General features: G+C 42.5%; 1 protein-coding gene and 1 pseudogene across 1 annotated transcript in view; one reads left to right on the top strand and one right to left on the bottom strand.

The window, feature by feature from the left end:
- Nucleotides 1-13302, bottom strand: part of ADIPOR2 (adiponectin receptor 2) — a 43634-nt gene extending 30332 nt beyond the window's left edge. The window contains exon 1 of the mRNA XM_070371680.1: nt 13144-13302. The gene's annotated coding sequence lies outside the window, so the exon portion shown is untranslated. The remainder of the gene's footprint in view (nt 1-13143) is intronic.
- Nucleotides 8212-13320, top strand: LOC102276744 (protein SDA1 homolog; annotated as a pseudogene).
- The last annotated feature ends 11825 nt before the right edge of the window (nt 13321-25145 follow it).

Below are 25145 nucleotides of genomic sequence, written 5' to 3' on the forward strand. Positions count from 1 at the left end.
GATAGAATATATAACTATCTGCAGACCTCACAGCAACTAAACACTCATTTCAAGTGGAAACAAAAATAGTTTTCATTCTTAAATTGATTTGTAGAAGTTTCTATTAGACATTTCAGAAAGACTCAGATTTATATGTATTAATACTATGCCAAAGCCTTTGAATGTGTGGATCATAATCAACTGTGGAAAATTCTGAAAGAGATGGGAATACCAGACCACCTGACCTGCCTCTTGAGAAATCTGTATGCAGGTCAGGAAGCAACAGTTAGAACTGGATATGGAACAACAGACTGGTTCCAAATAGGAAAAGGAGTACGTCAAGGCTGTATATTGTCACCCTGCTTATTTAACTTCTATGCAGAGTACATCATGAGAAACGCTGGACTGGAAGAAACACAAGCTGGAATCAAGATTGCCGGGAGAAATATCAATAACCTCAGATATGCAGATGACACCACCCTTATGGCAGAAAGTGAAGAGGAACTCAAAAGCCTCTTGATGAAAGTGAAAAGTGGAGAGTGAAAAAGTTGGCTTAAAGCTCAACATTCAGAAAACGAAGATCATGGCATCCGGTCCCATCACTTCATGGGAAATAGATGGGGAAACAGTGGAAACAGTGTCAGACTTTATTTTTTGGGGCTCCAAAATCACTACAGATGGTGACTGCAGCCATGAAATTAAAAGATGCTTACTCCTTGGAAGGAAAGTTATGACCAACCTAGATAGCATATTGAGAAGCAGAGACATTACTTTGCCAACAAAGGTCCGTCTAGTCAAGGCTATGGTTTTTCCAGTGGTCATGTATGGATGTGAGAGTTGGACTGTGAAGAAGGCTGAGCGCGGAAGAATTGATGCTTTTGAACTGTGGTGTTAGAGAAGACTCTTGAGAGTCCCTTGGACTGCAAGGAGATCCAACCAGTCCATTCTGAAGGACATCAGCCCTGGGATTTCTTTGGAAGGAATGATGCTAAAGCTGAAACTCCAGTACTTTGGCCACCTCATGCGAAGAGCTGACTCATTGGAAAAGACTCTGATGCTGGGAGGGATTGGGGGCAGGAGGAGAAAGGGACGACAGAGGATGAGATGGCTGGATGGCATCACTGACTCGATGGATGTGAGTCTGAGTGAACTCCGGGAGTTTGTGATGGACAGGGAGGCCTGGCGTGCTGCGATTCATGGGGTCACAAAGAGTCGGACACGACTGAGCGAATGAACTGAACTGAACTGAACTGAATTCTCCTAAAACCAAAACTGAAGGTCTCAAACTTCAGAACATATCCATAACAGCAACTGGATGACTAAATACATGTAAGGATTTTGAAGTTTCCAGTATCAAGGAGTCAATCAATCTAACACCTGCTTATCAAGTTTCCAAAGTCTGTGAGTATTAACCAACAAAGCAAGACACCAGCAACCTGTTCCCTCCATCAAAGTTTATCATCAAACCATCTGCACCCTTGGTGCTGTTGTTCATTCACCAAGCGTGTCTGCCTCTGCCACCCCATAGACTGCAGCATGCTAGGCTACTCTCTCCTCCATTATCTCCCAGAGTTTGCTCACATTCATGTCCAACTAAGTCAGTGATGCAACCGAGCCTCTATTTAAAAACTGGCTGAGAGAAATGACATCTGCATGAGACCTACAAAATGTGCTATATCTATCTACTCCTCCAGGTTCTGTTTCTGGGTCAAGCAACCCACTAATGGATGAAACCTGAACATGTAAAGCAGCCTGATAAAAGACAAAGAGGCTGTCATTGCACTGAGCCAGAGAATGCTTAAAAGATTTACAATTCAAATTTAAAAACACACTGTATTTTAAACAGGCAAACAGTGCTGTGATGATTGGCTGTGCATATATAAAAAAAAAAAAAAAATTAGATTCCTGACTTATACACACAAAAAAATTCTTTTTAGGCAATATCAAGACCTAAATATAAAAAACCAAACTTCTAAAGCTTTTAGAAAGAAATGCAGAGACCTTAATGCCCTTGGAGTACAGAACAGATTTCTTAGATAAAGCACAAAGAATACAAATCAACAAGGAAAATGATAGATCTGATAATCATTTCCATTCACCAAAACAAACCACATAAAAAGGTGACAGATAAGCCGCACAAACTAGATGATCTGCAGGTCACTTCACAGATACAAACAGGATATACAATAAACTACTAAAAGCAATTTTGGAAGTCAACGCAATTAGGGGTAGGGGAGATGGACAGGGACAGACTCAGCCAAGAAATGGAAATCTGAATGGTCACTCAACATTTCAACATGCTCAATCTCACAAACAATCAAGAAAAAATTTAAGGTAATATCATTTCACACTCATCTGACTTGTAAACATGTAAAAAATCTGACAATGCCATGATCTATAAGGATTTAGTTAGATACAGCAAATTCTCTTTCTCATGCTAAAAAACACCAAGGGACACAATTCTGGAGAACAATTTGGCAATGTCTGATAGAATTTTAAATTCTCATAATCTCCAAAATCTCAAACCAGGTAAATACCACTTCTGAGTAATTTACACCAGAGAACTTCATTTCAAAGTCAGTAACCATACACCACACACACACATACACGATCACAGAACATTGTATCTGCCTGCAAAACAACCTGATACTTCTCTAACCTATTTTGATTCCTAAAGTGATTTCATAACCAATTTATGGCTCCCAACCTGTAGCTTGAAAAACCTGCCAATGATTTTACATATGTGCACAAAGATTTCTAACCAGCAGTGTTCACTATAGCACTGTTTTTAAAACAGGAAAAGTGGAAACAACCTAAATACCTTACCAACATGAAAAGTAAATTTAAACTGGTTGCATTTGTATAATACAATAATACAGCTATAGAAGATAAAAGTGATGACTAATTAGGATGAACCGTATGAAAGTGCCATTTTTGTAGGTCAAAATGGGTTTAAAAAAATCAGCATTTTCAAGAATCTAAAAAACATGTTTCATGAAAAACAAGTTACAGAATATGTAGAATATTGTTTTATATAAAGTTTGAAAATGCCCAAGACATAATATTGATTTGTTTATGAATATACTCCAATGTAGTAATTACATAAAAACAGGCATTAGAAATGATCAACACTAAATTCAAGATAGCAATACTTCTGCAAAGTGAAATGTAACCTAAGAAGGCGCTTCACCTGTATGTGGGAAAATGTTAAGATTTTGAGAGAAATGACATGTATGGTGGGTATGTGAGTGTTAATTATATTGGTCTCTGTATTTTCCATTTTAAATATGTTAATGAAAAAAATTTTTATTAGCCAAATAAAATACACACGTGCAACCTAAATTCAAACCAACTGCCCTTTACAAAACTTCTTTCATTGGTTTGAAATGTTAATACATCATCCTTCCCCTTTTCTAAACTCAGGCTTCTAGCCAAAAAAAAAGGCTTTATGTAATGCCCAATTTCCTTAAAATCTGTCAAGGGAAGATTTATCCCTAGAAAACTGGTCTAGTTCCTTCTTCCAGTTCAGTGCTACGTATTTTACCATATTTTCATTTTTATCTCGGCTGCCAAGAAAATTCAAATCCAAATTTTATTCTTAGTCATTGAATTAAGCTGCCACTTGGAAAAAGAATATATGCTTCCTCCTTTTCCTTATTTATATATATATATATATATATAATACATGTATTTTTCATTATAGGAGACTAGAATGCAAAAGTAGGAAGTCAAGAAACACCTGGGGTAACAGGCAAATTTGGCCTTGGAACACGGAATGAAGCAGGGCAAAGGCTAATAGAGTTTTGCCAAGAGAACGCACTGGTCATATCAAACACTCTTTTCCAACAACACAAGAGAAGACTCTACACATGGACATCACCAGATGGTCAACACCAAAATCAGACTGATTATATTCTTGCAGCCAAAGATGGAGAAGCTCTATACAGTCAGCAAAAACAAGACCAGGAGCTGACTGTGGCTCAGACCATGAACTCCTTATTGCCAAATTCAGACTTACATCGAAGAAAGTAGGGAAAACCACTAGACCATTCAGGTATGACCTAAATCAAATCTCTTATGATTATACAGTGGAAGTGAGAAATAGATTTAAGGGACTAGATCTGATAGAGTCCCTGATGAACTGTGGACGGAGGTTCGTGACATTGTACAGGAGACAGGGATCAAGATCATCCCCATGGAAAAGAAATGCAAAAAAGCAAAATGGCTGTCTGGGGACGCCTTACAAATAGCTGTGAAAAGAAGAGAAGCGAAAAGCAAAGGAGAAAAGGAAAGATATAAACATCTGAATGCAGAGTTCCAGAGAATGGCAAGGAGAGATAAGAAAGCCTTCCTCAGGGATCAGTGCAGAGAAATAGAGGAAAACAACAGAATGGGAAAGACTAAAGATCTCTTCAAGAAAATTAAGAGATACCAAGCGAACATTTCATGCAAAGATGGGCTCGATAAAGGACAGAAATGGTATGGACCTAACAGAAGCAGAAGATATTAAGAAGAGGTGGCAAGAATACACAGAAGAACTGTATAAAAAAGATCTTCATGACCAAGATAATCCCAATGGTGTGATCATTCACCTAGAGCCAGACATCCTGGAATGTGAAGTCAAGTGGGCCTTAGAAAGCATCATCACTACGAACAAAGCTAGTGGAGGTGATGGAATTCCAGTTGAGCTATTCCAAATCCTGAAAGATGATGCTGTGAAAGTGCTGCACTCAATATGCCAGCACATTTGGAAAACTCAGCAGTGGCCACAGGACTGGAAAAGGTCAGTTTTCATTCCCATCCCAAAGAAAGGCAATGCCAAAGAATGCTCATACTACCACACAATTGCACTCATCTCACACGCTAGTAAAGTAATGCTCAAAATTCTCCAAGCCAGGCTTCAGCAATACGTGAACCGTGAACTTCCAGATGTTCAAGCTGGTTTTAGAAAAGGCAGAGGAACCAGAGATCAGATTGCCAACATCCGCTGGATCATGGAAAAAGCAAGAGAGTTCCAGAAAAACATCTATTTCTGCTTTATTGACTATGCCATAGACTTTGACTGTGTGGATCACAACAAACTGTGGAAAATTCTGAAAGAGATGGGAATACCAGACCACCTGACCTGCCTCTTGAGAAACCTGTATGCAGGTCAGGAAGCAACAGTTAGAACTGGACATGGAACAACAGATTGGTTCCAAATAGGAAAAGGAGTACGTCAAGGCTGTATATTGTCACCCTGCTTATTTAACTTCTATGCAGAGTACATCATGAGAAACACTGGGCTGGAAGAAGCACAAGCTGGAATCAAGATTGCCGGGAGAAATATCAATAACCTCAGGCATGCAGATGACACCACTCTTATGGCAGAAAGTGAAGAGGAACTCAAAAGCCTCTTGATGAAAGTGAAAGAGGAGAGTAAAAAAGTTGGCTTAAAGCTCAACATTCAGAAAACTTAAGATCATAGCATCTGGTCCCATCACTTCATGGGAAATAGATGGGGAAACAGTGGAAACAGGGTCAGACTTTATTTTTGGGGGCTCCAAAATCACTGCAGATGGTGACTGCAGCCATGAAATTAAAAGATGCTTACTCCTTGGAAGGAAAGTTATGACCAACCTCGATAGCATATTCAAAAGCAGAGACATTACTTTGCCAACAAAGGTCCGTCTAGTCAAGGCTATGGTTTTTCCAGTGGTCATGTATGGATGTGAGAGTTGGACTGTGAAGAAAGCTGAGCGCCAAAGAATGGATGCTTTTGAACTGTGGTGTTGGAGAAGACTCTTGAGAGTCCCTTGGACTGCAAGGAGATCCAACCAGTCCATTCTAAAGGAAATCAGTCCTGGGTGTTCATTGGAAAGACTGATGCTAAAGTTGAAACTCCAGTACTTTGGCCACCTCATGCGAAGAGTTGACTCTTTGGAAAAGACTGGTGCTGGGAGGGATTGGGGGCAGGAGGAGAAGGGGAGACAGAGGATGAGATGGTTGGATGGCATCACCGACTCGATGGACATGAGTTTGAGTGAACTCCGGGAGTTGGTGATGGACAGGGAGGCCTGGAGTGCTGCAATTCGTGGGGTCGCCAAGAGGCGGACACAATTGAGTGACTGAACTGAACTAATACGTATAATTATACTTCCAGATCTTTTAAGTTACAGAAATTCTGGAATGAAACAAAATGAAAATAAATTTGAAGAAAATAAAAATAACCCTTCTGCTCCACAAGGCTACGGAGTTTTCACCATCATTGCTTATTTCCTGACCAAAGGAATGGGTATGTGGATAGAATTATGCATACATATTCATGAAACTAAAATTTCAGGACATACAGGATTAAACTCAACATGCTACCAATGAAAAATAATTAGGTAATATACTAACAACAAAATGTATGCTAAAGAAAGTGAAGTTGGTCAAAATTTAATAGGGTAATTATTTCTTTCTCTTCAAGACCGTTATGCTTTGTATGCTTTGTTTTCCTGTGCATGGACATTGTAGAAAACTCATAAGTGCAGTAAGAATATGTAACTTAGAAGCCACATACAAAGTAAGTTCTGTATTTTTTTTGTGTGTGTGTGGTGTTCAACTGAAAAACTTGAAATGTCCTTTTGCACAGGTATTTTCCCCATGCCTAAAGATATTCTGGCAGCTTCCCGACTTCAGCTAGCCTTTCTCTTCTGTCTGGACACTTACAAGGTCTACCGAAGCCAAGATACCATTTATGCGGTACACATGCCCTCTACCACACGGCAAACTCCAAACCAGGGGTTACATGAAACAAACCCCCTAATTAACCCAGTCCTTTAACTTCCAAAACTGAATGTGTATGTACTTACTAAATAGGTTTGGTTAATTATTTCCTTACAAACAGGTCCTAGGATATTAACCAGTCTTATTTACCTCATTTTAGAAATAAAGGATGATATAGATAATATACCCAAGATGACCAATTTATGCTGTAATTTTTCAAGTTTACATTACACAAAGACTTTGAAAAGGTTATTTTTTAACAAAATTAAAGCACTTCACTTTATTTTAAAGCACTTCACTTTAAAGAACTTCACAGTAGCCCAAAAGAACACAATCTAATTTAGGTTTTAAAAAGAACATAACATTTACTCACCACCAGGACTGCAACAGACATGAAGAAGTTATATACACCTATCCTCAACAAGTATATTGTCTACTGAGCAGTCACCCAGATTCTTTTAGCAGGGTTGGCAAAACTACACTGCCTTTCAGGGCTAGACAGGGAATCTAAACAGGTGAGCAGCTCTATCTAAGGGAGAACATACTAGATAGAACTACTACAGAAAGCTTGGTCTTGCCTAAAGTAACTCTAAACCAACTTCAAACAAAATATATCTCCCAGTGAGAGAGACAGACTACACTGCAAGATATGTTCAACTGCCAATCAGATAAAGATTGAAAAAAAGTTCAAAATGGTATAAAGAATCTAGACCTCAGCCACAGTTCTGACAAGAGTTTACACTGCTGTGACCTTTCTGGGTAGCCGTCTAGTAATATACATCAAAACGAAAAATATGCATTTCCTTCAACCCAGTAACTAGACTCAGAAAGTCACCCTAGGGACTTCCCTAGCGGCCCAGTGGCTAAGACTCCGTGCTCCCAGTGCAGGGGGCCCGGGTTTGATCCCCAGTCAGGGAACTAGATCCCACATGCTACAACTAAGGTTCACATGCTGCAACTAAGACACGGCAGAGTCAAATCAATAAATATTGAAGAAAAAAAAGAAGAAAGCTACAGAAAGTTGCCCTAAAGGCCACCAGCACACGACATTGTACATACAATGCATACATATTAAATTTAAACACTAGGCAATCTATTTAAACAATCTAAACACCCAGCAATAGGAAAAACTATTAAATTATGGTGCACACATTCAATAAAATACCAGGAAACTAAAGGATGGAGTAAATGCAAACATACTGACCTGGAAAGCCATCATGGACCTTGGTTTTTAAGCACACTGCATGTGTTCAGTCGCTAAGTCGTGTCCAACTCTTGCGACCCCATGGACTGCAGCCCCCCAAGCTCCTCTGTCCATGGGATTTCCCAGACAAGAAAATTGGAGTGGGTTGTCATTTCCTCTTCTGGGGGATCTTCCTGACTCAGGGATTGAACCCATGTCTCCCGCATTAGCAGGCAGATTTTTTTTTTTTTTTAACCACTGAGCCACCTGGGAAGCCCCTTAAACATACTATGACCAAGATGCCGCCATCAGCCAAGCTCCCAGTGCTACTTCTGGTCACACCTGGAAGAAGGACTCCAAGACCCAGCCTGAGAAGGGCTGGCTACTATCAGTGGTGTGGGTCTTCTGAGAAACGCTCAAAGAAAGTCAGTCTACAGTCAACTTGTCAAGCAGAAATAAACACAAGCTGCCCAGCAACCTATGGCAGTTACAGGATTAATAAAGTAGACCCTCTGGTCTACACTGAGAAGCTTACACAGCTGAATATTCACTGCACATCCAATATGGGAGAGTTTCAAATTGCAACCAAATAAATCTGGAGAAAGGAATGGCAACCCACTCCAGCATTCTTGCCTGGAGAATTCCATGGACAAAGGAGCCTGGTCAGCTACAGTCCATGGGGTCACAGTCGGACATGACTCACAACTGAGTGACTAACAGACAAACCCAGCAAAGAACTGGCAATGCTGGTGATGTTTATGGCACAGACTGGTCACTGCCACCCAGAACATCTAGACAACTTTCCTCAAGAACCAAAAGACCTTCTCTCCTACGCTGTCCTGAATGTAGACCTCCCAATAACACCTTGCAAAGCTCTGACCTCACCAAGAACCTCATCAATCCATCAAGGCTGCCAGAGCTCTTTTTTGAACCTCTATGATGCCATGTAAGCTTCTAAGACTTTGTACACTCATTTTGTGACTGATGAGAATAAAGGTGCAAAAAACAAGAATACAGTGAATGTGTATTGCAGAATTGCACACACACATGTTAAGGGGCAGCAGTGCAACTGCAGCCAAGATATCTCTGGAAGTGGTGACTAAACTACAGAAGAAACAAGTGAAATGCTGCCAAGACCATCAGTCAGTGTTATCACAACTGTATGCTTCTCTAAGGTCACCGAAGTATGAATAGCTGCCTTGACATTCCTCCAAGGGCAAGATGAACAAGAAGAACAGGGCAAGGACTTAGAGTGCTAATGCTGCATGCCTCGGGGAGAGGCTCCGAACACAGGACAAGAATGTTACCAAAGTACTTCAAAAACAAGACAAAAGTTACAAGTGTTAACTTCTCAATGATCCATTCAATTCAGGAGCTCCAAAGATTTGCAGAAAAACCACTAAAGCAGCTGAAGAGTTATAAGCAAACTTCTGAAGTGAAGATACTGCTCATGAACTTCATCTCCAGACTGGCAAGAATTCACAAGCTCTTTCTGTCCCATTGTGCACAGGTTTCTGCAGCAGCACCAAGAGGAGGAACAAGACCCTTCTGTTTGCATTACCGACTTCTCTGCACCTGGTAGTCCCAGAGACACCTGAGGTGCTGCTCAGGACCACGCCACCCATTCTGTCATGACAAGAACTCTGGGGAAGTCATGACAGGAGGAAGCAATGCCCTGAGAGAGACAATAGCTCAATGACTGAAAAACTTCCTGAAGACTTGGCCCAGTATAAAATACACTCTTGACCTCTCCTAGAACTCTGATTCAGTTCTTCTGAAAACTGAATCCTCAGGTATCACAGAAGGAACTCCAGGGTAAGCCTACAGAGGCCTCAATAAAATCAAGGGTGCAAGAATATGGAGACTTAGATGCTAAAGATTACATTCCAGGAACTGAACTTCAGAAAGCTGAGGAAGAGAACGCTGAGAACCATCTGGATAGGTGGGGAAATACCAGGCTCAGTGAAGAGGAAGCTGATGTAAATGGGGGGTGTGCACCACTCCTTTGATGAAGAACAGCTAGAAATCTCCAAGAAACTGAACAAGCTTCATGGAGGAGCCAGAATGTCCAGTCCAAAAGTAATTGCTTCTTCAGTGAAGAGCAGCTGGTGCTACAGGATAAACTTCTGAAAAACGAAAAAAGCAGTAACTTCCAAGCAAATTTTCCATTCCAGGGAAAATGCTAAACTTGTGTTATTAATCTGAATATTAGTGAATTAAGATTGTTCATTTGCATTTAAAAGTCCAGAAGCACTATTTTTTGAAAATCACCCCAAAAAAAGTACACTTGCTGAACAATGACTGGTTTGATCCCACTTTAAAAACTCTGTAATACAAAACTGAATCCTAATATGCAGATTTTAATTAACAATGAAGCAACATTGGTTTATCAATTGTAACAAACAGAGTATGTTAATGAAAGATGTTATTAATAAGGGAAAATGGAGTGTGGGTGATATGAGAACTTTCTCTACTAGCCACACAATTTCTGTAACTCTAAAACTGCTCTAACGAAGCCTTAATTTTTGTAAAACCTGCATGTGTTAGATGGATTTGCAAATAAACATTTGCATATGCAAAGAGAGAGGGAAAGCTCTATATCAAATTTGTTAGCAGTGGTTTCCTACAGAGAGTAAGGAGCATAAGGAAGAATTTTTACATTATGTATCTCTCAACTGTCTATTGAGGGCCTGTTATTGAGGGCCTGGGTGCTGAAACCAGACTGTGTGTGCTCAGCCGCTCAGTCGTGTCCGATTCTATGTGACCCCATGGACTGCAGCCTGCCAGGCTCCTCTGTCCATGGGGATTTTCCAGGGAATTCTACTGGAGTGGGTTGCCAGGCCCTCCTCCAGGGGATATTCCCAGCCCAGGGATCGAACTCAGGTCTCCAGTATTGCAGGCAGATTTTTTTTTGACTGAGCCACCAGGAAACCAGACTGCATGGACTCAAACCCCAGCTCCATCATTAACTATCTGACCAACTCAGGCAGCTAATCTCTCATTGCCTCCAGTTCCCTCATGTGCAAGTAGGGACAACAGTTTGTGTACCTGTACTGAGCTGCTGCAGACATTAAATGACTCACTGCCTGTAACATGTAGACTGGAAAACTATCTGGTCCGTAATAAGTGCTCAATAAATAGTGTCTACCACCAATAAGCATCTATTATGCCTCATTAAAAAAAAAAAAAAACCTTGACTGGTAAAACAAACAAGGAAAACTTGGTTCATCAAGCCCCTTTTGGTGAAATCTTCAATACAGAAAATACAATGTATTCAACTGCCAAATAAAAATGAGTATTTAACAGACTGCAAACCAATATTTGGCAATATAAGCCCATTTACATAGAAATAATCACCAATAGATTCTACAAAGATAATCATAAAAACAAACCCTTGATTTGTGTTGTGATTTTTGCTGTGATTCTATTTACTTTTTCCTTTACATTTTTCTGACTCATTTTAACTTTCTACATTGAATATGTGTTGTTTTTAATAAAGTAAAGGAGTTGGCAAACATTTTCTTTTGAAGGCCAGATAGTAAATATGTTTACCGTTTACAGGCCACTCAACTCGCACCACAAAAGCAACCAGACAAGACCTAAATGAGAGCATATGGCTATGTCCCATTGAGTATTTAATTTACAAAAACAGGCAGCGGGTAGGACATTGCCCACAAGCTGTCACGTTTGCCCACCCCTGAAATAAAGAGGGAAACAAAACTGTGTTCATTTTGGAAAACAAAAAGAAAGTGCATCTGCTAAACTGACACTGTTGACTGGGGGGAAGGGACTTGTTCATTCATTAATATATACAAGAGTAGGGACAAAAAAAATCAACTTTTTTATTTAGGCTCTGGAAATTCTCCTTCTCATCCTTAGTGCCCCAGTAAGAGAAAGCTTGCTAAGGAGCCTAAAGTCTGAATGGGTACACATGCTAGTAGCTAGGCAATTACAAATACAGGCAAAAAGAAATACCTTTCGTATTTATATAGATTTGAAATTTCTTCAAATGTCATAATAATTCACCACCAGTGGCTGCCACCACAGGACCTGAAGTCCCAACTAACTGATGAAAAGGATTTTGGTTTTGGATCAGGACTGTCAGCACGGAAAAATTTATGAGAAGAGATGAAAACATCTATGGACAACTACCAGCACTAGAAGTGAAATTTCTATGAGATAAACATGCGGAGTGAAAAGAATCAGGAATGAACCATCTATGAAAGTCTAACAGAATTACAGTCAGAGGGTGGCAAGACGAGACACGCAAGTGGCCTTTGGGAGGACACTTCAAACTTCAAAAAGTTTCTGATCTTCGCCCCAAAAATAAAGCTTTGGATTGGAAGAAACTATTCTCAACATTTCACTTGGGAAGCAATTTGAAATGTTATGACAGATTTCTCAGAGTTTTAAAAGGTTTCTTTGGAGGATGGACGAAGGGCTGCTTTGGGAGGAGATGCGATGGGAACAACCTAGGGCTGAGGAGTCCAGAGTCTAAACATAAAGACGTTAGCAGACCCCTCTGCTTAAAAAACACGCCGACCCTGCACCACAGTCCGCGTGCCGGGTACGAACGCGGCGGGACCCGTGCACCTTTCTACCCGCGACCGCGCCAAATTGTTAAGCCCCAGCGGCGAACGAAAACAAGGTCCAGAGCCAGGGGCGCCCGCAACGAGCTCCGGCACAGACGCCCAGACCCGCCGGACCGGTGAGCAGCCGCCTCGAGGGGCAACAACGACACACCGGGCCCAGGACCCGGTCCGGCCAAGCCGCCTGCGCGCGGGCAAACGCCGGTGAGGGGTCTTCCCGCCGCAAAAGCCGGATCGGGGCCCGAGCGGAGCCCACCTCGGAGTGCGACCGGCGGAAACCCGGAAGGGTGACCCGGGGCCGAGCGGACCCGGGGCTGGGAGGGGAACGGGACCGAAGGAAGCCGGGGACCCTGGGCCGGGGGAGCCGTGGCTGAAGGGGACCCGGGGCGGCGGGACTCGGGACTGAGGAGATCCGAGGCTGGGGGAACCAGACTGCAGGGAGCGGAGGCTGAGAAGATCCCGGGGCTGAGAGGATCCCGGCGGAGGGGGCCGGGGACTGAGGGACGCCGGCCCGGGGGTAGGAGAAGGGGACCGACTAGCGCGCTTCTCGCTCGCCCCGCTGCCGGGACACCTGCCCTCAGCCCTCGCCCCCGCCAGCCCAGCCTCCCTCCCTAGTACCGCGCTCCCACTCCAGAACCTCACCAGAGCTCGCCGCCGCCTCGCCGCACGTCTCGAGCTCCTCGGAACCGCGGCCGCTGGGAGTCCAGAGGAGCGGAGGTGGCGCCCGCTGTCGCCGCCGCCGCCGCCGCCGCGACCCAGCGTCCGGGAGGCTCCTACAGCTGCCGCCGCCGTGACGCTAATCACACGAGGCTGCCCTAGCCAATGAGAAGGCGCCTCGTGCGCAGCCGCGCTGGTCGAAGCCGGAAGCGTCCCCTGGCCGCTCCCGGACCTGGAGCAGCTTGGGTGGGTCGGGAATCTAGCGGGAGGCGCCGAGCACCCGGGGACACGGAAGTCCCTTAGCTGCCCTCCCACCGGAAACGGGAGCGTGTGCAGCGGAAGAGGCGTGGCCGCCCGGCTCAGGACGCTTCCCGGTTTCTATGGATACGGCCCGCAAGCTGCGGTCGGAACCGAAACGAGGGATTGCTAGACACAGTCGGAGGCGGCTTCAGACCTAAACGCGAAGCGTCTTGCGACAACAGCGATTGCTTTTTATTACCTCACGGAGACACTACCATTTGTGCCTCATGACTTCCAGAAAACGAATGTGAGCCCGCTCCTCTTAAAAGTATAAAATTCAGAGCGATTCTAAAAATGTTTCAGTGTAATAGCAGGTCAGAAACTAATTCAGCAATACTGTGTCCATTTGCCCAAAACGATTAATTTCTACTTGTTTCAACCGAGCTTTAACTTCTTTAAACCCAAAATCTGCCTACATACTTATTCTATAACAAAACAAAGTGTAGAAGTTGGCCGGTGTAGAAAATGTTTTCTTCACATTCAGTGCTCTGAAGAGGTTATATTGCCTTAACTGTCAAAAATCTTGTTATACTAATTAAAGGAAAGCCATAAGCTTTCAAGGACGCCCATGCCCCAGGCTTGTCCATCCTGAAATTGAGTGGCACCTTGTGAGGCTCCCAGGCATGGAGGCCTCGTTTTTATATCCCCCATTCCTTGTAAGCAAGACTCTACCCTCCACGTCCTTCCGGAGTTCCAAAGGGCAGATTTGAACTGTTGCTAATCAAGGGAGGAGACGCCAAGAAACCACCTGAGGCAAGATTAAAGGGACCAGAGGAGTTTAGCTAGATTAGGAGACCACATGAGACCCTGCAGGGCTTCCCTCCTAGCTCAATCGGCAAAGAATCTGCCTGCAATGCAAGAGACCCAGGTTCGATTCCTGCGTCAGGAAGATCCCCTGGCGAAGGAAAGGGCAACCCACTCCAGTATTCTTGCCCGGAGAATCCCATGGACAGAGGAGCCTGGCAGGCTACAGTCCATGGGGTTGCAAGAGTCGGACACACTTAACAACTAAACCACCACCAGTATGAGATCCTGTACACACCCTAATCTTGTCAACAACCCCCACCCTTGGGAAATATTGCTGTATAAATGCATGCATGCTCAGTCATATCTGACTCTTTGTGGCCCTGTTGACTGTACCCTCCCAGGCTCTTCTAAGACTCCTTATCAAATCCTCCTGGATAAGAGGGCTCTCACCCAACTATGCTGGCACCCTGATCTTGAACTTCTAGCCTTCAGAACTATGAGAAATAAACTTACGTTGTTTATAAGCTTTAAAAAAAAAATCTTCCTGGGTGGGGACACATTTTCTCAAGGCCTGCTATATCTGCCTTTGCCTGGCAAAATAATAAAGCTATCCTTTTCTACTTCACCCAAAACTCTACCTCTGAGATTCAATTCCCCACTGGGGTATAGAGAAGCTGAGCTTTCAGCATCACTCCCTGGGACCATACCAAGAGAAAAAACAAAGGAAACTGGAAAAGCATCACAGATCTCATATCAAAAGACCTAAGGTCTGATACATAAGGGAAAATGTTTATAATAGAGAACTCTTCAGCCTGGAAATGTAAAATCTTAAAAGTGATTAAAGTTACTAAAATCAGAAAAAGCATGAATAAGATGGTCTTAATACCAGTATTTTAGAATACTGGTATTAAGTCTGCCCAGGTAAGCTTGAAAAAAGCCAACAAGGACTTCCCTGGTGGCTCAGTGGTAAAGAATCTGCCTGCCAATGCAGGAGATACAGATTCGATCCCTGGTCTGGAAAGACCCCCACACACCAAGGAACAACTAAGCCCATGTTCCACAACTACTGAGACTGTGCTCTGGAGCCCAGGAGCTGCAACTCCCGAGCCCTAGAGCCCATCAGATCAGATCAGTCGTGTCCGACTCTTCAAGCCCCCATGAATCGCAGCATGCCAGGCCTCCCTGTCCATCACCAACTCCCGGAGTTCACTCAGACTCACGTCCATTGAGTCAGTGATGCCATCCAGCCATCTCATCCTCTGTCGTCCCCTTCTCCTCCTGCCCCCAATCCCTCCCAGCATCAGTCTTTTCCAATGAGTCAACTCTTCTCATGAGGTAGCCAAAGTACTGGAGTTTCAGCTTCAGCATCATTCCTTCCAAAGAAATCCCAGGGCTGATGTCCTTCAGAATGGACTGGTTGGATCTCCTTGCAGTCCAAGGGACTCTCAAGAGTCTTCTCCAACACCACAGTTCAAAAGCATCAATTCTTCCACAATGAGAAGCGTGTGCACCACAGCTAAAGAGTAGCCCCTGCTTTCCACAACTAGAGAAAGAGCTCCCGAGGCCAGGAAGATCCAGCACAGCCAATAATAAAATACATAAATAAATTAAAAAAAAAATTTTTTTTAAAGCAGACAACCTTATACTTATACAGCACCTCAGAAACAACGCCAGTGTGTCTGCACAGCAAATTTGACTCACAGAAGGCAAAGAGAACTGGGGCCTCAGGCTTAATGAGAGGTCTACTGAGGACAACAGAGCTACATAAAGATGAGATTGTTCAAAGACTTCAAACTTTGTCTGCATTCTTCTCTAGGTGATTTTGTTTTGACAAACCAAAGCACTTTACTCTGGAGCAGTCCTTGCCCTGCTGAAACATATGAAAAAGAGCCTTATCATTTTCCCCCCAAGATATACCTCCCATTCTATCATTATGGTCCCGCCCCCAGATCACTGCTGCCAGTTCCTGATGCCCCCCAAAGATGAAACAAACCCCACCATTTCTTCAGAATGCTCACACCTTCTCAGTCAATGAAGACATTGTCACCATCCCCAACCTGAAGGACTGTCCGTGAATGGGTTCACCCATATCTCTTACCTAAAGGTCACCATTAAATGTCCCAAAGCAGATTTTTCACGTCTCTCTTGCCAAATGCTCTTCAGTTCCTAACCTTTGTATATTGTCTTCTAAGTAGTCATGCAAAAACCAAGGGGAATTCAGTCAAACTCTGCATCCTCCAGCGTCAGCTGCATCTTTAGAATGTGGGTTCCCTCCATCCTGAAGGTGTCCCACTTCTCCTCAGGAGGGTGGAGTACCTCCTCTCAGCAGCACCCACAAAAGAGTCCCTTCCCCACCCACTCCCCATCTTAGTCACCGGTGACCCAACACTGCCCAGCAGCACAGCTAGTCGGATGTGGTCATCTGTACAATGACCAGATGCTGCTGACAGAGAGGCGCATCACTGGGTAACATTCACAATCCAGGTGCGGTCACTCCGTGACGAGGTATCAGGGGTGCCACGGGGTGCAGCTGAAATGGTGACAATGGACTTGCTCTGAGGACAGCCTCAGCCTGCATTGTGATCTGCAGGTCAACAGCCAATGAGAACTGAGAGGTCCCCAAAGTGAGCAGCAAGTGAAGGTGCAGCTTTCAAATTCTGAAGCATAAAGAAAATACTCTAGACCGCATAGTGAATTTAACTTTGCGATCCCAGTTGGTTTTATTTTTTTGGGGGGGAGAGGGGGAGCAAAGTTTGTTTCCTTCTCCAATAAAGAAAAGAGGAATTATTTCATTTATTATTTTTTAATCAAGGCAATTGCTATTTTTAAGAGAAAAAGACAAATTGTTTTACTAGTGACAATCAAAATTAGCAGTGTTCTTCGAAAGAACTTTTCAAAGTCTACAGCTTTTCCAAAAAGAAAAATTACAAAAGGACATTTACAGCTTCATTATTACAAAATACCTAAAACCAACCTAAACTTTTCTTTTCTCTTCCAATATCTCTAAGCTTTTGAAAGATAAACATCAGAACTAAGGGGAAAAAAATCTGGACAAAGTGGGAACTGGACCATGAAAAAGAGAAACCAGGAAAAAAAGAGCAAGAAATGTCAAACCATCCCTGGTGTTTGTCCCATATATATGTTGTAGAAAAGAGAAAATGTATTTATACCCTTTTAAGTACTATGGTGGGCCTAAGGAGTAAACAGAGATAAGACATTCACAAGAGAAAAACTTACAAATTTAATATTTTTACATGTACACAGGAGTCTTCAGAAAGAAAATGAAGACGTGAGAAAGTCATTAGAGTCAAAAGCTTGTATTCCTTTTTACACAACAAAGAATTGCGGTGATGCCACAAGGCAAAGGGGCTTTGGTGAGGGGCAGCAAATTGGGGTGACCCAACAGTGCCCTGCAGCACAGCTCGCTGGATGTGGTCATCTGTACAAACTGGGGGACAATACCTAGGAGATATGCTGCAGGAACTCGTGAGAGATCAGGCTCACTCTAGTGGGGTTCTCACTACAGGTCCATTTTGGTTTAAGTCAGCTCCCAGTCGAAGGAGATTCTTCAGAGTCATCACATTGTACACAGTAAACTTATACAAAGTTTAATGTCAATATCTCTCAAGAAAACTGGGAGACAGAAAAATAAAAGAATGTTCTCTTCTGTTATAAGGAGATATCTTTTTCATGGGAACTGTTAGGAGACCTGCTTTTAGGTAGAAAGGGGGAGGATTGGGACTTCCCTGGCTGTCCAGCAGTTAAGTTAATGCAGGAGGCATGAGTTTGATCCCTGGTCAGGGAACTAAGATCCTGCATGCCAAGCAGTATAGCCAAACAAATTTTAAAAATAAATTTTTTTAAGAAGAAGAAGAAAGGGGGAGGGAGCATAAAGAGCCCTTCCTGTATCCCAATTGTCTTCAGCTCACAATAATAAATACACCAAAGAGGCATACTTTGGGGTTATGTATTCAGGGCCTCTTAAGTGTAGGACCAACGGTCAAAAGCAGGCAGCTAATCAGACTTTGAAGCATTGGGATTCAATGCTGTTAACTGCTTTGAAACTAATTTACAGCAGAATTAGAGAGAAATACATCAATATCCATATTCTGGCTTGTTGTTCAGTGGCTGAGTCATGTCCAACTCTTTGTGACCCCATGGACTGAAGCGTACCAGGCTTCTGAGTTCTTCACTGTCTCCCAGAGTTTGCTCAACAAACTCATGTCCATTGAGTTGGTGATGCTGTCCAACCATCTCATCCTCCGTCGTCCCCTTCTCCTTTTGCCTTCTTCTCCTTTTCTAGAATCAGGGTCTTTTCCAATGAGTCAGCATCAGGTGGCCAAAGTATTGGAGCTTCAGCTTCAGCATCAGTTGTTATTCTGGCTTAATTGTTATTAAACTGATCTCAGATACCTATACTGATAAAAAATAAGAAATCACATTCATCTTAGATTTGCAAGTTTCCAAGGAGTCCATTTCAAATGCTCGGAAAAACATCACAACACCCTAAACTCTCATTTGTGCCACATGGTGGTCATGTTTAAAACTGAGGATAGACAGCAGTATAAACATTCTGGTAATCGTGTAAATTACATTAACGACTTCTCAAGCACAGGTTAGGTAACATGGCTCTGGGGAAGCAGCATCGTTACCAGTGAGCTGCTGACTCACCGCTCAGCTATGGCCCATGTGTTAGCTCTTGCTCAGCTTTGTATCATCACCAATGAAAAGAAGATGCTTGCTACTACATTTTTTTTTAATGGACAGAAAGAAAACACACAGCTTTGTGGAAGTGCTTGACACTGGGGAGAGGTAGAAGATAGGTCTGAGAACTAAGAAGGCTTCACCTTTATCAGTAATATTTCATTTCTTCTATGTGAAAAAAGCGAAAGCAAAAGACAAAAGTGTTTAACATTTATTAATCCTGGGTGCTGTGGCTGTCTATTAGCATCTTTTCAGAATATCTTTTGGAGTTTGTTAAAATAGGCTTTTAAAATAAAATGTGAAGATAGGGAAAGATTAAAGGCAAGAGGAGAAGAGGGCGGCAGAGGATGAGATGGTTAGATAGCATCACCGACTCAATGTGTCTGAACTCGAGCAAACTGGGGGCGATAGTGGGGGTGGGGGAGCCTGGATGCTGCAGTCCATGGGGTCCCAAAGAGTTGGACATGACTTAGCAACTGAACAAAAACAAAATAGACTTTATTGAAATATATTTTACATACAATAAGATGCACCAATTTTTTGTGTACAAAAGGATTCCCCCGTCATGTTAATGAACATACCAAAACCTCATTTATTTACTTTTTTTTTTTTTGGTGAGAACCTTTAAGCTCTACTCTCTGATTTAATTTTGATTATACAATTCAGGGACTTTGCTGGTTGATCCAGTGGTTAAGATTCTGCCCTTCCAACGCAGGGGATATTGGAAGGGGAACTGAGATCCCACATGCCACAGAGTGCGACCAAAATAAAATAAAATAGTGTCCTCAGATTTTGGTAATGTCAATGAAAACATAATCAGTCGATCTAAGAAAAAAATTGGAAAATTTATTCCAGACAAATTTGAGGACTATAACCTGGGAAGAGCATCTCAGGAAGCTCTGAGAACTGTCCCTCCCACTAGGAGTCAAGACATAGCTTATTTAAGACATTTTTGAGACAGAGGGCTGTACATTAAATGACATACTATTGATAGTTTGCCAATTCCAGACTGAAGTGCCATCGTAGTGGCTCATGTGACCCTTTACAAGATCAAGAAGGAATGTTATCTCTTGAGGAGTTATCTATTGGTACATGGAGAATGTTGCTGTTTATGGCTGAGCAGGTATTTCTGCTTATAGGGGAGCTTCAGTTGATGCCTAAGGCAGACACATAATGCGCAGTGCAGAGAGGTGAGGTCAAGGGGCAGATCATTTTATGTTTAACTTTTTTCTTATCTTGTTATAAATATGATTTTTGTTTTTACTGCAACTTGAAACTTCAGTCTTGCAAAAGTAAATCATGGGAATTCATCGAGAAGCCGTCTCCCAGGCTGTCATTCTCACTGGAACACTGAATAAATGCTACTGTGCTCACAGCTCACATTTTTGCACTTGTTTCCAGTCCACAGTTAGAACCATCTCATTATAGTTTTAATTTGCCTTTTCCCGATGACAAATGACATTGAAACTTTATCGCATACTTATTGGCCATTCTTTTCTTTCACAAGGTATCCGTTCAAATTCAAATCTTTTGCCTGTTTAAAAAAAAATAGATTGCCTTCCTCCTTATTATTGAATTGTAACAGTTCTTTGCTTACAAGTCCTTTGCTAAAATAAAAAGCAAGCAGAAAAAAATTTTTTTTAAAACTCTAGGGTTACATAATATTTCAGTTACAAAAGGCTGTTTACATGTAGTCTCTCATTTGCTGTGAGAATGCAAATAGATACATAAAAGTTTTAATAACCATAAACACATGGTAACAATGTTGTGTTAGAAGGTACAGAAACTGAAAAAAAAAAACAAAACAGGAAATGGAGGTGAAAATCAATAAAGAAAAAATTAGTTTCATAAGTAATTTAGAAGCAGCCGTTGGTTTAAAGTCTGTTTTTTCTGAAGGAAAAATTCAAGACAGCATCTGTTCTGCTTAGCAGCTCCTTAAGCAATCATCCCCCACGCAGAAAGCTGTGAACCAAAAAAAAAAAAAAAAAAAGAGCATTTGTTGCACTAAACTTTAAAATCTGTAATACAAAGTAGTTCATGTGCTAAATGCGTACTATGTGCTAAGTCACTTCAGTTATGTCCAACTCTTTTGACTCCATAGATTGTAGCCTGCCAGGCTTCTCTGTCCATTTGATTTCCTTAGGCAAGAATGGAGTGGGTTGCCATGCCTTCCTACAGGGGATCTTCCCTACCCACGCCTCTTACCTCTCCTGCATTGGCAGGCAGGTTCTTTACCACTAGAGCCACAAAGAACTTTACTAACCTTTAAATGTCTTGACTTAAAATGTTTGACTGTGTAGATCACAACAAACTGTGGAAAATTCTTCAAGAGATGGGAATACCAGACCACCTGACCTGCCTCCTGAGAAATCTGTATGCAGGTCAAGAAGCAACAGTTAGAACCAGACATGGAACAACAGACTGGCTCCAAATTGGGAAAGGAGTACATCAAGGCTATATATTGTCACCCTGCTTATTTAACTTATATGCAGAGTACATCATGCTAAATGCTGGGCTGGAATCAAGATTACCAAGAGAAATATCAGGTATGCAGATGACACCACCCTTATGGCAGTAAGGGAAGAGGAATTAAAGAGCCTCTTGATGAAAGTGAAAGAGAAAAGTGAAAAAGCTGGCTTAAAACTCAACATTCAAAAAACTAAGATCATGGCATCTGGCCCCATCACTTCATGGGAAATAGATGGAGAAACAGTGGCAACAGTGAAAGACTTTGTTTTCTTGGACTCCAAAGTCATTGAAGATGGTGACTGCAGCCATGAAATTACGAGATGCTTACTCCTTAGAAGAAAAGCTATGACCAACCTAGACAGCATACTAAAAAGTAGAGACATTACTTTGCTGTCAAAGGTCCTTCTAGTCAAATTTATGGTTTTTCCAGTAGTCACATATGGATATGAGAGCTAGACTATAAAGAAAGCTGAGTGCTGAAGAACTGATGCTTTTGAACTGTGGTGTTGGAGAAGAGTCTTGAGAGTTCCTTGGACTGCAAGGAGATCCAACCAGTCAATCCTAAAGGAAATCAGTCCTGAATATTCATTGGAAGAACTGATGCTCAAGCTGATGCTCCAATACTTTGGCACTTGATGCGAAGAACTGACTCACTTGAAAAGACTCTGAGGCTGGGAAAGGTTGAAGGCGGGAGGAGAAGGGGATGACAGAGGATGAGATGTTTGGATGGCATCACCGATTCGATGGACATGAGTTTGAGCAAGCTCCAGGCGTTGGTGATGGACAGGGAGGCCTGTCGTGCTGCAGTCCGTGGGGTTACAAAGAGTCAGACACAACCGAGCAGCTGAACTGAACAGAAATGTCTTGATGTACAGCTAAAATCAGAACTTATACCCAGCAGCTTATCAGGGTCATTTGATAAGAATTCTCTCATCAGCTTACAAGGATGAACCCTGGGACCTGGGGCTTACACTTTGGTAAAGTGACGACTTGCAGAAATAAGTTCCAAGAACTGGCATTTACTGAGGAGGGGACAGGACTGACCTGGAATTGAATTCCAATGCATGTGACCTGAGAGTCACTGAGGATTGAACTGTGTGGTTGGGGCTGTTCTCAGAGCTTGTTTCGCGGGCTCTTGTCCCTTTTCTGTTGCTTTAGGTTAGAAGTTAAAGCAAACTGGGGGGAGTAGGGGGATGTGGCAGAAAGACAAGATTCCTGCAGGATAAGTCCCCAGGCCCTACAACGTGTCAGCCTCTCCCTTCCAACTTTCTCTGTTGAGCGATTTTATCAGCCCTGCCTGTGGGGCCTCTGACAGGCCGAAACCAGAAGGGAACAAAAGAGGAAAGGGTGAAAGAAGAGGGTGTGAGCACCAGGGAGGCTGGAGGTGGCACAAGGTGACCAGTTCAGCTCCGTCCTCACAGATAAAGAATCACTGCTTCTTCTTCCCAAGCAAATGGAGGAAAGAGTCAGAGGTTTTCAATCCTTTGTGCACAAAATCAACACCTGGAGGGCGTGTTAAGAATGTGGGATAAATTAGGTGTTTGGGATTAACATATACACACTACTGTATACAAAGCAGATAACCAACAAAGACCTGCTGTACAGGACAGGGAGCTCTAGTCAATGTGCTGTAATAATCTAAATGGGAAAAGAATTTGAAAAGAAATGAATATATATATATACACACATACACAAAATTGAATCACTTTATTGTACACCTAAAACTAACATTGCAAATCAGCTATACTCCAATATAAAACAAAAACTTAATTTAACCATATGTAAAATAGATAGCCTGCAGGAATTTGAGGTATGACTCAGGGAACTCAAATAGGGGCTCTATATCAACCTAGCGGGGTGGGATACGGAGGGAAATGGGAGGGGGCTCAAGAGGAGGGGACATACATATACCTATAGTGGATTCATGTTGGTGTTTGACAGAAAACAACAAAATTCTGTAAAGAAATTATCCTTCAAAAATAAAAATAAATTTAAAATTTTTAAATTTATTTTAAATAAAAACCTTTGCCTATACAAGATCTTAAATGAATTTTTAATTAAAAAAAAATCAAAGACTCTCAGGTGAAAACTGGCTTACATACCTCTAGAAACTACGCTGCTGCTGCTGCTAAGTCACTTCAGTCGTGTCCGACTCTGTGCGACCCCATAGACAGCAGCCCACCAGGCTCCCCCTTCCCTGGGATTCTCCAGGCAAGAACACTGGAGTGGGTTGCCATTTCCTTTTCCAATGTATGAAAGTGAAAAGTGAAAGTGAAGTCGCTCAGTCGTGTCCGACTCCTAGCGACCCCATGGACTGCAGCCTACCAGGCTCCTCTGCCCATGGGATTTTCCAGGCAAGAGTACTGGAGTGGGTTGCCATTGCTAGAAACTATAAAAACAAAAATATTAGCTATATAGAAAATATCTGCAATATGACCATTGCTGATTTCTGTAAATGTACTTAGTCTTAATAAGAAAACTAGAAAACAGAAAGTGAAATAAAAAATCAAAGTTTTGGGGGCTTTTTGTTCCAGGCATACGTTTATTTTATTAAATCAGGTGTCAACCAACTTTCTCTAAAGGGCCATAGAATAAATACTTTAGGTCTTGTTGACTATAGAGTTTCAGTTCCAACGATTTGACTACTATTGTGGTACAAAAGTGCCCATAAACAACATGAAAACAAAAGAGCATGTTTATGTTCAATATAGTTCTTTTTTTCTTTCTTTATAGAAAGACTTTTTTTTCAATATAGTTCTTTTCTTTTCTTTTTTTTTTTATAGTTCTACTTATAAATATTGGGTGGGTAGGGAGGACGAATCACTGTTCCCAGAGATTCTGATGCATTAACACAGTAGGCTTCAGAAATCAAGATTTTTCTTTTTTTTGGCTGTACAATGTGGCATGTAAAATCTTAGTTCCCCGACTATGGATGGAACGAGAGCCCCTGCAGAGGAAGCATGGAGCACTAACCACTGGACCACCAGGGAACTCCCAGAAATCAGATTTCTGCCTGTCGGAATCTGGCAATTCTGATACCCTGGTCTCCTGCAGGCTCAGTTTCCCTGCATCCCTCTCTGTACTCAAAAGGACCGATAGGTACTTTCACGTTCTCTTGTCCCTGTCCTGAAATTCTGAACAGGAGGCCCACACTTCCATTCGACGCTGGGTCTTACAGGTTACATAGCTGGTGCCATCTGCACCCATGGACCGCGTTTTGATAAACATAGCAAGGGAGGTTAGCTCTTAGCTTTGAATCTCCCACTCCTGAACATATTCAGGCAATTATGTATAGACCTATCGGATTTTAAGTCTCATGGACAACCAGCATTCGAATAAAATCCCTTTGCACAATTTCTTACTTGGCAGTCTTGGGTCAGGGTTTCCAGGAATGTTTGTTTCCAAAGGGAGAGCCCAGGGAGAGAGGCGGCCATTACTGCAGGAAGCGAACTCCTGGGGTTGGTTGTGGCAGAGGTCTGTAATTACTTGTGCAAGGAAGGAATAAAGAAAAAAAAAGAGCGAAAGAGACACTTCCCTCCTAGTGGTCCAGTGGTTAAGACTCCTAGCTTCCACTGCAAGGGGCTTGGGTTCAATCCCTGGCTGGGGAACTAAGATCCCACATGCTGTGGGTGGCACAGCCAAAAATAAAAAAAAGGAGAGACCTCAAAAATAGTACATGGGAAAAATATCACTGTCAGGCATTTGAGAAGGTCAAATTGGCCCAACAGAGGAAATAGATAAGCCTGAAATTCAACACTCTGGAGAAA

The sequence above is a fragment of the Bos mutus genome, chromosome 5 (assembly GCF_027580195.1).
Source record: "Bos mutus isolate GX-2022 chromosome 5, NWIPB_WYAK_1.1, whole genome shotgun sequence".
Taxonomy (NCBI): domain Eukaryota; kingdom Metazoa; phylum Chordata; class Mammalia; order Artiodactyla; family Bovidae; genus Bos; species Bos mutus.